The 13965-nt window shown below is 53.1% G+C and overlaps 1 protein-coding gene across 8 annotated transcripts in view; it reads left to right on the plus strand.

The window, feature by feature from the left end:
• The window catches only part of Cabin1 (calcineurin binding protein 1), a 122694-nt gene that overhangs the window by 91544 nt on the left and 17185 nt on the right, over window positions 1-13965 (plus strand). The window lies entirely within an intron of this gene.

Raw genomic sequence — 13965 nt, forward strand, 5'->3', positions numbered from 1 at the left:
CTGAAGACAGTAGATGTACTACCCCTGGCTGGTGAGAAAACTGGCCAGCTTCTCTGTCCTTCACTTTTTTCTTGGTGGCTGTCACTCTTACAGGTCTCCTGGCTTGATTCAGCTGCTTCTTCCTCACTAGTTTGGTCCAAGGTGTACAGCAATAACTTACTGCTGCAGGTAGGGCAGAAGGAAGCCAGTCACATCATAGTGGGAATCAGAGGACAGAAAAGCAGGGGAAAGTTTCAATTGAGGAAATGTGAGTTTCTTGGCTGTAGTCAGAATTGCTGCAATCCTGCTATTTTTAGCATTGCTGAGATGATCCATGGGCCAATTGCTCAAGCAGAGTAAACAAAAGAAACACTTCAAGTTCTCCAGGGAGAAGCAGTCCTGTTCTTGAGAATCTTAAAGGGGTTAGCATGGACTCAGAGCCCGCACTGACCTTTCCATCCTTCCCATATTCTGAGCTTCTGAACTTTTTGGAACCACACAGCTCAGACTAACTCAGTCCAGGTTTAGGCTGGAGCACTCCCTGGCCATCACGTGGGGAAGAGCTGTGAGTCTCCTGCCCTGTCTGTAAGAGGAGGCACACAGTGAGGACGTAGGGATTAAGACAGTGGTGGACCATGGCATAAAACACCCAGGCCCAGGTTGTGGTAGTTAGAAATCTTGCCGAGCCAGGCTGCTGCCATCACGGCTCTAATCTAAAGCAACAAAAGTCCAATGTAAGCGGCCTTTAGAGTGTCTTCCTCTGGTGTGCATTCTTTTCTGACCACCAGAGGCGATTGTTGCCTAGAGGTACTGAGAATTATGGCAAGGCCAGGATTCATGGACAGAAGAGGGGGTGAACTCTTAAGCCCTTTGCATTTGTGACCTGAGTCCTTGGGACAGCCCTAAAGAGGATGCAGAAGTTCATGTAGATGCTGCAGCATGACTTGCCCAAGGTCACACAAGCAGCAAGTAGCAGAACAAGGAATCAAGCCCAGGGCTCAGGACCATGTCCTGTTGGCCAACCTCCATGCCAAAATTTCTGCACAGCTACTCTGGATCACTGCTGTTTTTCCCCTAGAATGGACTACGGTGTTAGTGGATATGTCCAGCTCAACCTCAGCCCAGGGTCCCTCCACCCCCAACTACCCTGCTAGAGTGAGTGTTCAGTCAAGAGTATACTGTTTAGCATTTTCACAGAGAAGAACATTCCAGCACAGACTTGTTTTTCTACTGTAAATTATTTTTCAAAGATTTGCTCTTTGACTAATTGACCCTGTCATGTCTTTCTGATGCCCGTGTGTGATGGTTTTAGCATAGGCAGTGCCCCTAGGACACTGCTTCAGGCTCTGATGTGCTGTATACTTCTAGTCCTGTGCATAGAGCCTCAGCAAAGCTCTGAAAGTGGAGTAGGGCACGGTAGAGAAAGAAGCTGGGAGAAGTCCGTGGTTGTTGAGCTGGAAACCCCTAACTTTGGGGTTCCAAGGAACGGGAGATCACTCTAGGAACACACCTGCTTGAAAGCATAGGTGTGGCAGTGCTAGACATTTTTACTCAGCCTCAGTACTGGACATGCTGTGGCCATGGAAGCTGAGTGAGGGGACTGGCCAGTACCCCTGTTGCCATTGCTCCCATAGGAGAGTATGCACTTCCAGCAAGTCACCAGGTTAAGCTTGTGATGGATGCCTATGGCAGCGGAGAGCCTAAGGTTGCCCTGAGCTCTGTGAGGGCTCGTATTCTTTGCTATACATGCCATTGAGATTGCCCCAGTTTGGGGCTTCCAGCCAAGAGCATCTGTAGAGGGCTTATGTGTAACAGGATGGACTGGGAAGGCAAGCACCTAAGCCAAAGCTACCCAGTGTACACACACTGGAGAAGGACTCTGCCCTGCCCCACTTTAGACTTCCTGTCCCCAGCCCCTTTGACCTCAGTGTCTCCCTCTCCAAAGGTGGGCCAATTGGATAAGGTCAGTGGTTTTTCCATCTCCCTTTCCAGAAGAAACCTTTTCACATAACCAATGAAAAACAGATGTAGTGGCAGCTACTCCAGAAGACGTAGGAAGGGCCAAGCTCCACCTGCTTAGCTGTACCATGCCAGCTTTTGAATAGAAGGGGTGTGATCCCTGAGAGGCTGTGGACTTCCTCTCTGCCATGTACCCCGCACCCAGTGCCCAGTGTTCCTTCTTAGCGCAGTGCCAGGCCTCCTGGCTTGGGTAATTTTCATCTCTCCCCATTTTTCTCCTTCCCCTTTCCTTTCCTTTCTCCCTTTTCCCTTCTTCCCCCTGCTTTCCCTCTTGAGAAGTTTGACTTCTAAGATAATGGGTTTGAACTTGGTTGCCCCTGTCTGATTATCATGGTGACAGGCTCTTGGGGCCAGGAACTGCCTGAGAGGGGCAAGCCAAAGACTGCATCACATATGTAGAGGAAACCCCCTCCACTCCTGGCTCCATTCATACTGTGGTAGCTGTGAGCAAGCCCATTAGTGTTTGTAGGCTATTTCTTCATCTGAACAGAGGACCTGACATTACCTCAAGGTGAGGTTAAAGATCACAGGAGGACAGGCTAGTACTGAGCAACAGTGACCATGACCATTGTGTTCAGGGGTCAGTTGACAGGGAAGGGACTTGGTGAAAAAAGGGACATAGATGGCAAGGCTCATTGATAGTGGAGAAAGTGAGATAGAGTGGACAGATTGGTAAAGTGCCCTGACAGAACTACACAAGTTTAGTTGATTGAAAACATGTGTGCGTGTGTGTGAGTGCGGGTGGGTAGGTGCACATGTGTGTACAGGCCACGCATGTGTGTGTCTACATCTGTGCCACAGTGCGTGTGCGGAGGTCAGAGGATAGCTTGTGTACAGGCCACGCATGTGTGCCACAGTCTACATCTGTGCCACAGTGCGTGTGCGGAGGTCAGAGGATAGCTTGTGTACAGGCCACGCATGTGTGTGTCTACATCTGTGCCACAGTGCATGTGCGGAGGTCAGAGGATAGCTTGCAGGCCCCTTCCACCATGTGGGTCCTGGGGATCAAACTCGGGTTGTCAGGCTCAGCAGTATCTTGACCAGCTGTGCTGTTGCACCAGTCCAAAAGCAAATTTTGATTGAACTTAGCATAGTGGTGCCTACTTGTAATTCCAGTATTCAGAAGCCTAAGTCAAGGAGGATCAAGAGTTTGAAGCCAGCCAGCTACTTAGCAAAACCCTGTTTCAAAAAGCAAAACAAAACAAGATAAGCAAAGATGAGGCCTCATGGACCTTAAGATAGACCCCAGCCCATCACTGTCAGGGTGCAGATTGTCTAGTGCCCTAAACACTTTTCCTCTTTGCAAATGAACACTTAGTCATTGGCTTAAGCATTCAGAATGGGGCTCTTGAGGCAATGAGTCAAATGAGGGCCAGCTCTGGGCTCCAAGGGAAACCAGCCATTGGTTTAGCATGGGGCTGTTTTTCCAGAGTGGAATCTCCCTGGCCATAGAGTCTTTCACTGAGGATCCTGTTTCAAATATAACTTCGCATAACTGCCTTGGGCAAAGGCATCCGGTGCAAAGGTGCTGTGGATGCCTTTGGCAGAAGAGGTTGGCCTTCAAAGGCTGTGAATGGGGAGTCCTTTATAGAAGACATGTTCTTCTATAGAAGGATGCCTGTTGCAGGTACACAGTAAGGGAATGCTCCTTTCAGCTTGGAGCCCACTGTTAAACTCCCTAAACTTGATTCCGTGCCCAACCCTTAGCCTAGGCACCCCTACTATAATAGTGGGTCTTGTAGTAGTGTGCATGCTGGAGATGATTGTCTCGCAGTCTTCAGCAAAGGTGATGAAGACACTTCTGGAAGCCTTAATGGAATTTGGTCCTACTATCTGAAAGAAGGCGTAAGGGGAGTTGTGTGGAGTGAGAGCATCGAGATGGGCTGAGAAGCCCCTAGTTCTCATGCTGAGAGCAGTCTGTACATGGAGGAGTATGTTCTGGTAACCATTTGTCAAGTTCAGCTTGGCTTAGAAAGAGCACCACAGTGCTGGTCTTAGGTGATATTTGGTCATCAGAGGGTCCCTGCTCTGAACAGGTGACCCCAAACCTTAGCTGGTTTTCTCTCAGAATGGGTGAGAGGCCCTGGGCTGTCATAGAAGAAACCTGTGTCTGTCCCTTACATGTGGATTTGTTGCCATTCTGGCTAGGAGGTGATTGTGCATATGTGGAGCTGAGCCTGCTTGGAGGGTTTTTGTTTTGTTTTTGACATCACCCGGAAATGCAAAGGTTTCTTCCTCCAGCCATCATAGAGCAGGAAGAAACAGTGAGGTATGGGCCTTCCTGGGAACTGGAATGCCCACGAAGGTGCCAGTTCTGCTTATCCCTTTCCTGTCATGTCATCAAGCTATCATGCCTAGCCTTCCTGTCTGCCAGAGTACCTGTTTGTAGCTGCCTGACAGAGGCCATCTGATCTTACAGACTGTGCCCTTCCTCCATTGTTTCCTCATACCTCCACCCCCCCCACAGACACACACACTCCCCTAGGCCAGCTAGGAAGAAGAATTCTCAAGCCATAACAGCTATTCCTTAGGGGCCAGGGACCAGGGACCAGTAGACGTATAGATTATGCTAGTTTTTTTTTTTTTTTCAGTGTGCTAGCCAGAGGAGAATTCCTAGGACCTGGGCTACCCTCCTGAGGTGAAATGGAGGCAGCTTTGCAGTCCTCCAAAGAGTGGGTTATTGCAGTGGGGTTCGCGTCCAGCCTGGGGAGAGGGGAGCAGGCCACAGAGGAGCCTGTTGTAAGCGCCTTTATCTTAAGGAGGCACTTAGGGACCCAGACCTGTTCATACCCTCTTAGAAGGGAGAAAGTGAAGGGAGGCATTTTTTTGTGGACAGGAGAGGCACAACTGGGTAAGACAAAATTGGCCTATCTGACCCAGATGCCACCGTTGCTATCTGTCCAGATCTATCAGTAGTGGACCAACCACAGGTTCCTAGACAGGGAGCTCATGGTCAAAATTGGTGCCTCCCAGCACATCCAGGCTGCCTCAGAGGCTGCTGGCCTCCATTGCCTGATTTATTCCTCTGACCTCTAGTAACCCTTCCCTGTTGTTGAAGATTACCCACTACCCTCTGCCACATGTAGCCTGCCCCATAAGTACACCTGCCCTCCCAGATACCAGCCATTGTCACTGCCTTTCTGTGAGCTGCCTCTCCTTCTCTTGTTGGCCCTCCTGCGTGGAATAATATCCACCTAGTAGCACTGCCTGCCACTTCTCCCACACAGCAGTCGTGGTCCCATCCCACCCTTGACATCCTCCTTCTGTGGTCTGCAGTGTAGCTGGACTGAAGGTGCCGGTTAAGCTAAGTTGACATGCCCCATTACTGCCTGTTCACAAGAGCCCAGGGAACTGGCTGAGATCCTATTTTTTCTTCCTGTTGTGGGGGGCTGTCTTTCCCTTCACAAGAGAGCTGGTGTGAGCAGTGGCCCTGTGCATGGAGGGTGCACACACATATACTGGGACCTCACAGCCCAGCACATTTAAGTGGTACAACATAGCTATCTGCTGAGGTTGCTGTAGTTCTAGCCCTAGGGGCAGGAATCTTTGAGCAGAGCCCTTGCAGTAGCAGCCTGGAGATGTTCCTCGGGCCAGTCTTCATGCTTTGCACCTTGGCTCTCTCCCGACACTGTTGGGTACAGTGACATCTCAAGGCACTGTGACAGATGCTGGGCTCGTGTACCTTACATCCTTGAAGAACTCTGGCTTAAAAGAGCTGTATAGTACAGGAGGGTCAGCTTCTCAGAACCAAAAGTTCTAGCTCAAGAGAGTCAAGTAGAGCACATGGTTTGGGGGAAACCCAAGGTTTCTGTACCTCAGGAAGGGTGGCCTGTTTCACCCTTCTCAACCCTAAAGAAGAAAACTGGCTATCACATACATAATAGGAAAGACGCCAGATCCAATTTTACACAGAGCTACTGTCCCACAGTAGTGAGGCAGGTGAGTGGTGGCAAGGCTAGAAATTAGGGCTCTTAAGGAGCATTCTTGTTCCAGCATTCAATCCAGCTCAGAAGGAAGACGGGTTCTACCTTGGGACTGAAGTAAAAGCCTACAAGAAAGGAACCAAAAAAGACCTGAAGGTGTACAAGGACCCAGGTCTTGAGAAGGAACAGCTGTAAGATACCACCGGGGCTCCATGGTTCTCCGGGTAACTCAGCCAGCAGAGCTAAGCACTGCTAAGCTCTGTCATCCAGAACTTAGTGTTGTAAGACCAGAGATGCACCCCCACTTGAGTCAGGAATGTCTTTCTATGCCATTGGCCGGGTGTGCCAAAGGCTAAGTCTACATTCCCAAGAAGACCTATGGCCACTCAAGGGGGGCTACTGCTTGCCTACGAGAGAAGAGTGGTCAAGATGGCCTAATCACCTGAGCCTCTGGGCTGGTAGAGAGCTGCCAGAGCCCCCAATCTCAGGCTTCAGGATGCCCAGAGGTGACTGAGGGGCTGTCTGCAGGGTAGTGGTAGAGGTCCACACACCTTCTAAGGTCAGGCGCTTTATGGGCAGCCAGGACCTACCAGACTCTACTGCTCAGGCTACTGACAAGTGCCAGGAATCTCAAAGCTCTTTTAAGCCAGAGTTCTTCAAGGATGTAAGGTACACGAGCCACAAGCATCTGCCATAGTATTGTCACTCGGACACATACTCTAGAGCATCCCTCTGGTGCTAGGAACAAGGAGGGTGATTTCCCTGTGAGAAATGTCTCACTGGGACTCTGTTATCGCTGATCATCTAGAGACGATGGTGCCTCTGGAGAGAGCTGGCTGGCACAAGCCAGGGCTCAGAGTGCCGGGCGTCACATGGTGTACAAACAGGGCAAGATAGCTAGTGACTATCAGTCAGGAGATGAAGCAGGAAGGTTACCATGAGGTTGAGCCTGGACTGCAGTGGGACCCTACCTCAAAAAACAAGGTTAGGTGGTTATGCCAAGGCCTCCAGAGCTGAGCTGGAAATAAATGTTCTCCCAGGGATGTCCCTCTTGAAACTTTGCTTGTTCACCCCATACCCTGCAAGTTCTTAGGTAATGTATGCTTCCCTGTTGCTGTAAAAGACAGATACTGTGCTTTGAGGCCACTTGGCACCCTTGCCCAGGACCCTCGGGCTGGGGTAAAATGATGCCAGCAGACGTTTACACCCCAGTATGTGCTCCGCAGTGTGTGTGAGAGCTGTGTATGGCAGGGTGGTGTGCTCTGGAGAGCAGGTGTTGCTACTGGACTTGGAGGCCTCCTGGACACTGATTCCACAACCTCTTCCTGGCCTGGGTAGAGGTGATGAGCACATGTTCTCAGCTTCCTTTAGTCTGACTTGATCTTTTAGGAAGTAGAAAAGGAACGAAGTGAGGTCATGAGTTATGTGAAATACAAATGACATTTTGTCACCTGGTCATGATGTCTGCTCCAGCAATTGGGGACAACTTCAAGAAGTGATCCACGCCGGAACTGGCCAGGTTTGCGTGATGGGTCCCAGTCTTAACAGCTGTGTAACTGTACCAGTGCCCAAACTCCCTGCCTCTTCGCATTTTGCTGTCTGTCAAAAGGGTCGCAGTGTGGATGCAGTGAGGGTGCAGTGAGTTGAGAGACAATCAGATTGGTAATTCTCAACTCTTATCACGGGGAACATGCATTTGAAGCCATGAAGAATTGCGCTCGGGTGTGTACCTGCAACTGAATGACCTCTGGGAGCCCAAGTCTGCTTCTTCCATGTCCCCAGCAGCAAGCCCATTGCTGAGCAGGAGAGTCATCTTCCGAGGGCAGAAAATGGTTTATTTTCTAGGTGGAGAGGAGGGGGGTTGGACCAGCCTTGTTTGGATTAAAGGTACGAAACCTAGGGACACTGGTGGGCAAATAGGGTAAGGCAGATGGAAATAGAAGACACTTTGGGAGTGTGGCCAGGAAGGGGACGTGGCCTTGGCGGTGAGGGGAAATTTGTGGAGGCAGGGTCTTCTCCATATGGCATAGACCTCGTATGGTGCTCTGCCCCTTCCTGCAGTGTTCTCTTCAACCTGGGCAGAAATTGGTGGATAGTGCCTGTGCAGCCTGCCCCACTAGGTTGAAGATGCCCTATGCAGACCAGTGTTGTGGGTGCCCTTCTATGCCAAAAATACTTTCCCCTCCTGAGCCCTTCCACTGTAGAACAGGCTCAGTACCTTCCAAGGAGTAATGCATCATCGGTGGGGAGGATCCTCATTTACCTGGCCCAGCTCCCCCCCCCCCACTACATGGCATGCGGAGGGCCCAGCCCCAGGTGGAAAAATAGATGGCTTCCATCTGGAGAGCTCACTGGAGGTCTGATGGTGACATCGTCCTTATGCCTCTTTCTTTGAGGATGTTACTCCAGAAGTCTTCACTGTAGTCCCGACTGACAGCTCTGTGTGTGGCCCTCTTACAACTTACACCTCTACCTACCACAAGGCCCTGTGTGGCACAAATGGGGGAAGGGTACTGTTCACGTTGGAACCCCATTGCAGGTGGAAGGTTGCCCCCACCCCCATGCTGCCGTTAGCCATTGCCATCCTGCCTCCCGAACTCCTCACCTCCTCATCCCACAGCTTCCTGTGCCAAGGGCTGTACACAAGATATCCCTCAACCAGTGCGCAGCCCCTCATCACTGAACCCCTGGCGGTTAGGCCAGGGACCCCGCCAGGATTGGCCGGCAAAAGTCAGTTGTGCTGCCAAGCGACTGCCGGGGGCCCGTCCGACTCTTGCCTGCCCCGCCCCGGCCCGCCACGAGTGAGGAGCAAGCCTCCGCGCGGCCATGGCCTGGCGCCCGCACTAGCTCTCCTGCACAGATGCCACCAGGGAGCCGGCGGGTAGGAACTTGCCCGCGGCCGAGGGCGGGGATTGGGACCAGGGCTGCACGACCACCTCACCTCTGCCTGCCTGCCTGGCTCCCCGCTTTTCAGTGCTCAGTTCCCCCCGGTGGGCTCTGGCAGCTGCCCCCACCCCAGGCGCAGCAGGAAGCCCGAGGGCCGTAGTTTCCCCAGCGCCTCTACAGAGGAAGTCGCCGACTGTGGGTGCGGTGCCCCCCGTGCCCGTACTGGGTTGGCGTTCTACCGAACGTCAGGTGGGAGGCCAGACTGGCCTAGGTAGTGGCATGCGGGGGCGGCTGGCGCTGGTGGAGTCTGTACTGAGCCCGCCCAGCAAACCCAGGACAGCCCAGCCCGACCAAGCCCCAGGCCGGAGCCCAGGCGTGGGTGTGCGCCTGCGAAAACGAAAGCCACTAGCTGCAACAACTTCGCGGCAGAAGGCGCTGACGAAAAGCTGTGCGGTGCCGCTCTCGGGGATGGTGAGCGGGCCGCCGGGCGGGATGGGCAGCGGCGCCCGGGCGCGGTGCTTCCCTAGCTATAAATAGCCGCTGTGCGGGGGCGGGAGGATGGTGCCAGCGCTTTGCAAGTGCGGGCCGGCTTGGAACACCGGGCCCAGGGTCCTAGCCACTCAGCACTCAAGAGTAGGAGGAGGGGTAGGGTTGGAGTAGGGGTCGCTTTGGCATGGGGCGCTTCTAGTTCCGCACGTTGGGGGCAGGGCCGGCCGCCAGGCTCTCCCCCAGCTCAGTTGTTGTCGGTTCTGCTTTTCCCAGAAGGGGGAGGGGAGGGGACCTAGTGCATGATATGTCTCATTTGGCAGAAAAGGCTGGAAACAGCAGACGCCAGCTGCAGGCAAATTGCAGGCTTCCCCAGCCCCTGCCTGAGTCGGTTGAGGACTCATTACCTGTAATGGCATGGGGAAATCCCTTGCCCTCAGTAGCCTTGCCTGGACAGTCAGGACCTTATGAGGGAGTAGGAGGGTGTCCCTGATGGCCTCTGCACAGTCCTGAGACCACAGATTGCTTTCCATATGATTATGAGGTACTCATTGCAGAAACTTCTGTCCCCTCTGGTGTTTGGTTTGCAGGAGGGTGGGGGGAAGGCTCCCGGTTCTTAGGCATGGAGCAGAAGTGCTGCGGGGCCCCTCTCTCCTCAGGGCATCAAAAAAGATGAGGAGCTACCTACCTAGAAAGCAGCCCTAGATTCAAACACCGAGATTCCTGAGCAGGAGGAGGGTGCCAGAGAGAGCATCTATACAAGAGGCCATGGGCGCTACCCAGGGCGCTGACTGCCAGCATCCTTGATGCACTCCTTCCTGGGGACAAATGGGTATAAAAGGCAGAGCTGGTGGGAGAGTTCTGCTGTAGCCTCAGCTTCCTGCTGCCTGCTGGCTCACAAAGGAGCTAGTCTCTTCAGAGCAAGAGCACTGAAATCTGGTGTGGGAGATGCTGGGCACTCACCAGGAGTTGTTTGCCCCAAGAGGTGTAGTCAGTCCAGGAGCTGCGCGATATTGAGAGCATCTCTCTAGACCCTGCTCACACACCTCTCTAGGTCGTCTTGTCTGAGTGGTTTGTGTGTGTTAGTGGGCGACAGGTGTCACCTCAAGACTGTAGGATGCCCTTGTCCCTTGCACGGGGCCATCCCTGGCTCCTTGGAGTCAGGCTGTTAATTTTGAGGCTGTGTTGGTGTCTGCACAGGTTTCTGTGCTTTTCTGGGGTTTGGGGGAGGGAGTTGCTGAGCCCTGAGCTCTACCTTGCTGAAGCGCCATCACTCTGTTGCTCAGCCACTCATTGCTAACAGCAATCTGCTCCTTTACCCTTTGTCTACTCTTGCAATAAGATTCTTGCTCTCACCTGCTCACCATTTGCCCATACCTAGAGGGACCATAGGAACACCTCTACCAGGGAGAGGAATAGGGTTTCTCCTGGGTACTCACAGTGCTATTTTTGGTGGACAGGGTTGTGCGAGTATGCTGCTCTAGAAAGCCTTGCTTGCCCCATTGTCCCATGGCTATCCCCCAGCTGTCAGCTTTCCTTTTCCAACCCATCATTCTTCATGTTGACCCTGAAAACGAGCTCAGATGCCAACTGTGGCCCATGTACTATGGGACAAAGGGTTCTGTGGTTGTTATCAAGGAGATGGTTTTGATGACATGGGAAATACCTCCCTGTGCTCAGGATTTCCCCAAGTTATGGGGCTGACTGCAAGGAAATTGCTACTGCCTGATCCCCTCTCAGCTGCCCATTTTGTATTTCTGTCTGCTCAGCAGAGGCACACAGCCTCCCACTCCTGTCTCCTCTGGCTTTGCCCAGACACCCTCAGAGTCTCTGCTCTCTTGGCCTCTTATTTCACTGGCCACTCTCTCCTATAGTTGGCCTGGATGGCTGGAATGTTGCCCTACCACCCCTTCTTTAAGAGAATTGGAGTCAATATCTTGTGTTTTTTTTTTAATCCAGAACATTAGTTTTCCGCTCAGTCTGCAGGTAGGGCCCCATAGACGACAGTGTACCATCCTTGTTTCCTGGATTCTTGTACTGGTGGACTTCCTTTTCCTCAGGGGCTTTGGGAGCTCTGCCCCCATCTCAGATTTACCTCATACGTCATGAGGTCCACAAGAGCAGCACAACCCTGTTATCTGTCCATCTGCCCTCCTGCCTTTAGCAGCTCAGTGTCCTGGGGCTGTGCCGGGGCAACTGTTGAGTCCAAGACTAAGGCCCTTGAACCAAGGTCAAAAGCTGGAGTCAGTCTTGGCCTCAATTTGCCAGACCCCAGCCAGACTCAGACCCCTTGAATGGGGAGCCTCGGTGAGGTAGAGAGGGGAAAATTTACTGCCATCTGCCTAGTATCCCACCTGTTTCCTCAGGCCACATAGCCTGTGCACAGTCTGTTGCCTTTTCCTTGTCAGTGCCGCTGGAGGTGCCATGTGCTGCCTCCTTTACAGCCTTTCTAGGTACCCCCAGATGAGATCCTCCCCTGCTTGCCCTCTTGCCTGGCCTGGTGCCCTACTGGGCATGACACTGAGAATGGCAAATCAGAACAAGTGTCATACCTCAGTCCCATGTGTGGCAGCAGGGGACAGCTAGGGGAAACAGTCAAGCCCTGGGAGGACCAAGGCTAAAGACCCTCTCCTGCAGTGGGCCTCTGAAGCACCTATGCTACCAGTGGAGGGACACCAGCCAGCGGCCAGCCGCCCTATCTGTGAGCAAGCCTTTCGGCAGAGGCTGCCCTGCGCTGAGATGAGTGGATGTGAGAAACATGGTTCAAAACCCTGCCCGCTCCTCCCTTTGGGAGTATTAAAGAGGGGCATGGGAAGAGGCTCCGAGGTGAGGGCGAGAGATCCCTGCTCCTGGTCCCACCATCACTGGACATCCTTGAGCAGGTCTCCTGAGCTCAGTCATTCTCTCTGGGAAGGGATAGCTTGGGCTGTCTCTGCCAGTGTGGCAGGAGAATGAAACTCCAAGTCCTCCCCTGCCCACCACCATCTAGCTCTGGCTGGGCCATTTCCCTCCCCACCTCCTTTCCTTCCTGGCTTTCCCAAAGGCGCCCTTCCAGGCAAGTTCCCAGGGTACTTTGTGCCTTAGAGAAGGGGCTCTTGAGGATCTGTGACTGAAAGGTAAGAATCTCAGAATAGCCATGGGCAGTAACTGTTTCTACAGAGTGTGCCGGGAGAACCAGATCTAAACTTGACTCTGCGGCTCCGGGTGCTGTGCTAGTGGCTCTGGGCTGAGTAAAGAGGCTATGTTTAGCAGCCCCCAGGTCAGGTATGTAGGTTCTGAGATCCAGAAGTGTGCATGGACGAGCTTTGCCTACACCAAGGCCCTCAGGGGAGTATGAGCTGGCTGCTGAGTCTGTAATATAGGGAAAGAGGAGCCTGGGTCTCAGCAGGAATGAGCTTCCCCTAACTACAGCATGCAGGGATGTCAAGAGACGGTAGCCCAGGCAAAGTGCTTCATACCTGCAGGAGCCAATGCTGTGTGCTACCTCTGTAGTGTACTACTTCCCGAGATTGCCATTAATGGAAGGCAGAGCTCTACCAGCTCCTGGCCAGGCCTGTCCACCCACGCTGCTCTCCAGTCCATTGTGAGTAGGTGAGCATTAGTGGGTGCTACTCAGGCTTACCCACTACCTCCACTGACACAGCTCTCTGCTCCTCTGAGAAAGGCTTCAGGAACCCTCACAGCAGTGCCCATGCCCCGCCTCCATCCGCCCCAAGACTCACATTGCTGGGGGGGGGGGGGGGGGCTGGAGCTTGCCTCCACAGCAGGACACTGTGAGGAGGGTTTGGGAGCTTGTGTCCAGCCTTCAGCCCACAGTCTGGGACTGCATAAATTATTCAGTGGCCAGTGTGTGTTTCAGTGACTTCATCGGTCATCCAGGAGCCCAGAACCACTCTGAGGAACGGAGATGGGCTGAGATGCTTGGGATGAAGTACTTGGCATGCAGGAGAAACTTGAGCACAATGTGGTGATTAGAAGTGCTCTGGGGCTGCTGGGAAGGCCCCTGACTGCTCTGAGCAAGCATTCTCGCCAGGGAATCCAGTCTTGGTGACACCACAACTCAGGATTCAAGTGAGGCTGATTAAAGATGGCGTGCATGCCTGCAGGGGTGGGAAAGTATGGTCCTACACAGGGACCTCCTTGGGGGTCGGGGTCCCTGATGCCCTCTGACTCCAGCAATGCTGCCAGCTCTCAAGCGTGTGTTCCTACTATGGCATGAGCTCCATTGCAGGCTCCTTCCATACTAGCTCCAGCCCAGCTCAGACCCTGCTTCCCCTAATGTCCTCCAGAGGTCCGTGCCTTTTTCTTCTGGGCTTTGGGCTAGGTGCTATGTGGCCTCTGCTTAGCCCCATCCCTTTTCACTTGTGAACTGTGGTGAGGGAGACAGAACAGACTAGCTGTCTACCTGCTGGGTACCTGCCTTCCTCCTGAGAGGCCCTCTGATGCCTTCTCTGGGGTGGGTTTGGTGGGGCAGTCAGGGAGAGGTGAGTTCCAGCTTTTCCTTTAAGAAAGGGCCCTGCCCAGTCCATCCTGGAGCTGTAAACACAGAAGCTGGACTCTGCTTAGCTCAGGCAGAAGGCATAGTTGGCTTGTTTTCTATCTTGCTGGCTCATGACTCTGCCCTTTCTCAGTATAGCTGTCTCCAAAAGCCAGCGTGGTGGCCACAGGAACA

The sequence above is a fragment of the Microtus pennsylvanicus genome, chromosome 7, assembly GCF_037038515.1.
Source record: "Microtus pennsylvanicus isolate mMicPen1 chromosome 7, mMicPen1.hap1, whole genome shotgun sequence".
Lineage (NCBI taxonomy): Eukaryota > Metazoa > Chordata > Mammalia > Rodentia > Cricetidae > Microtus > Microtus pennsylvanicus.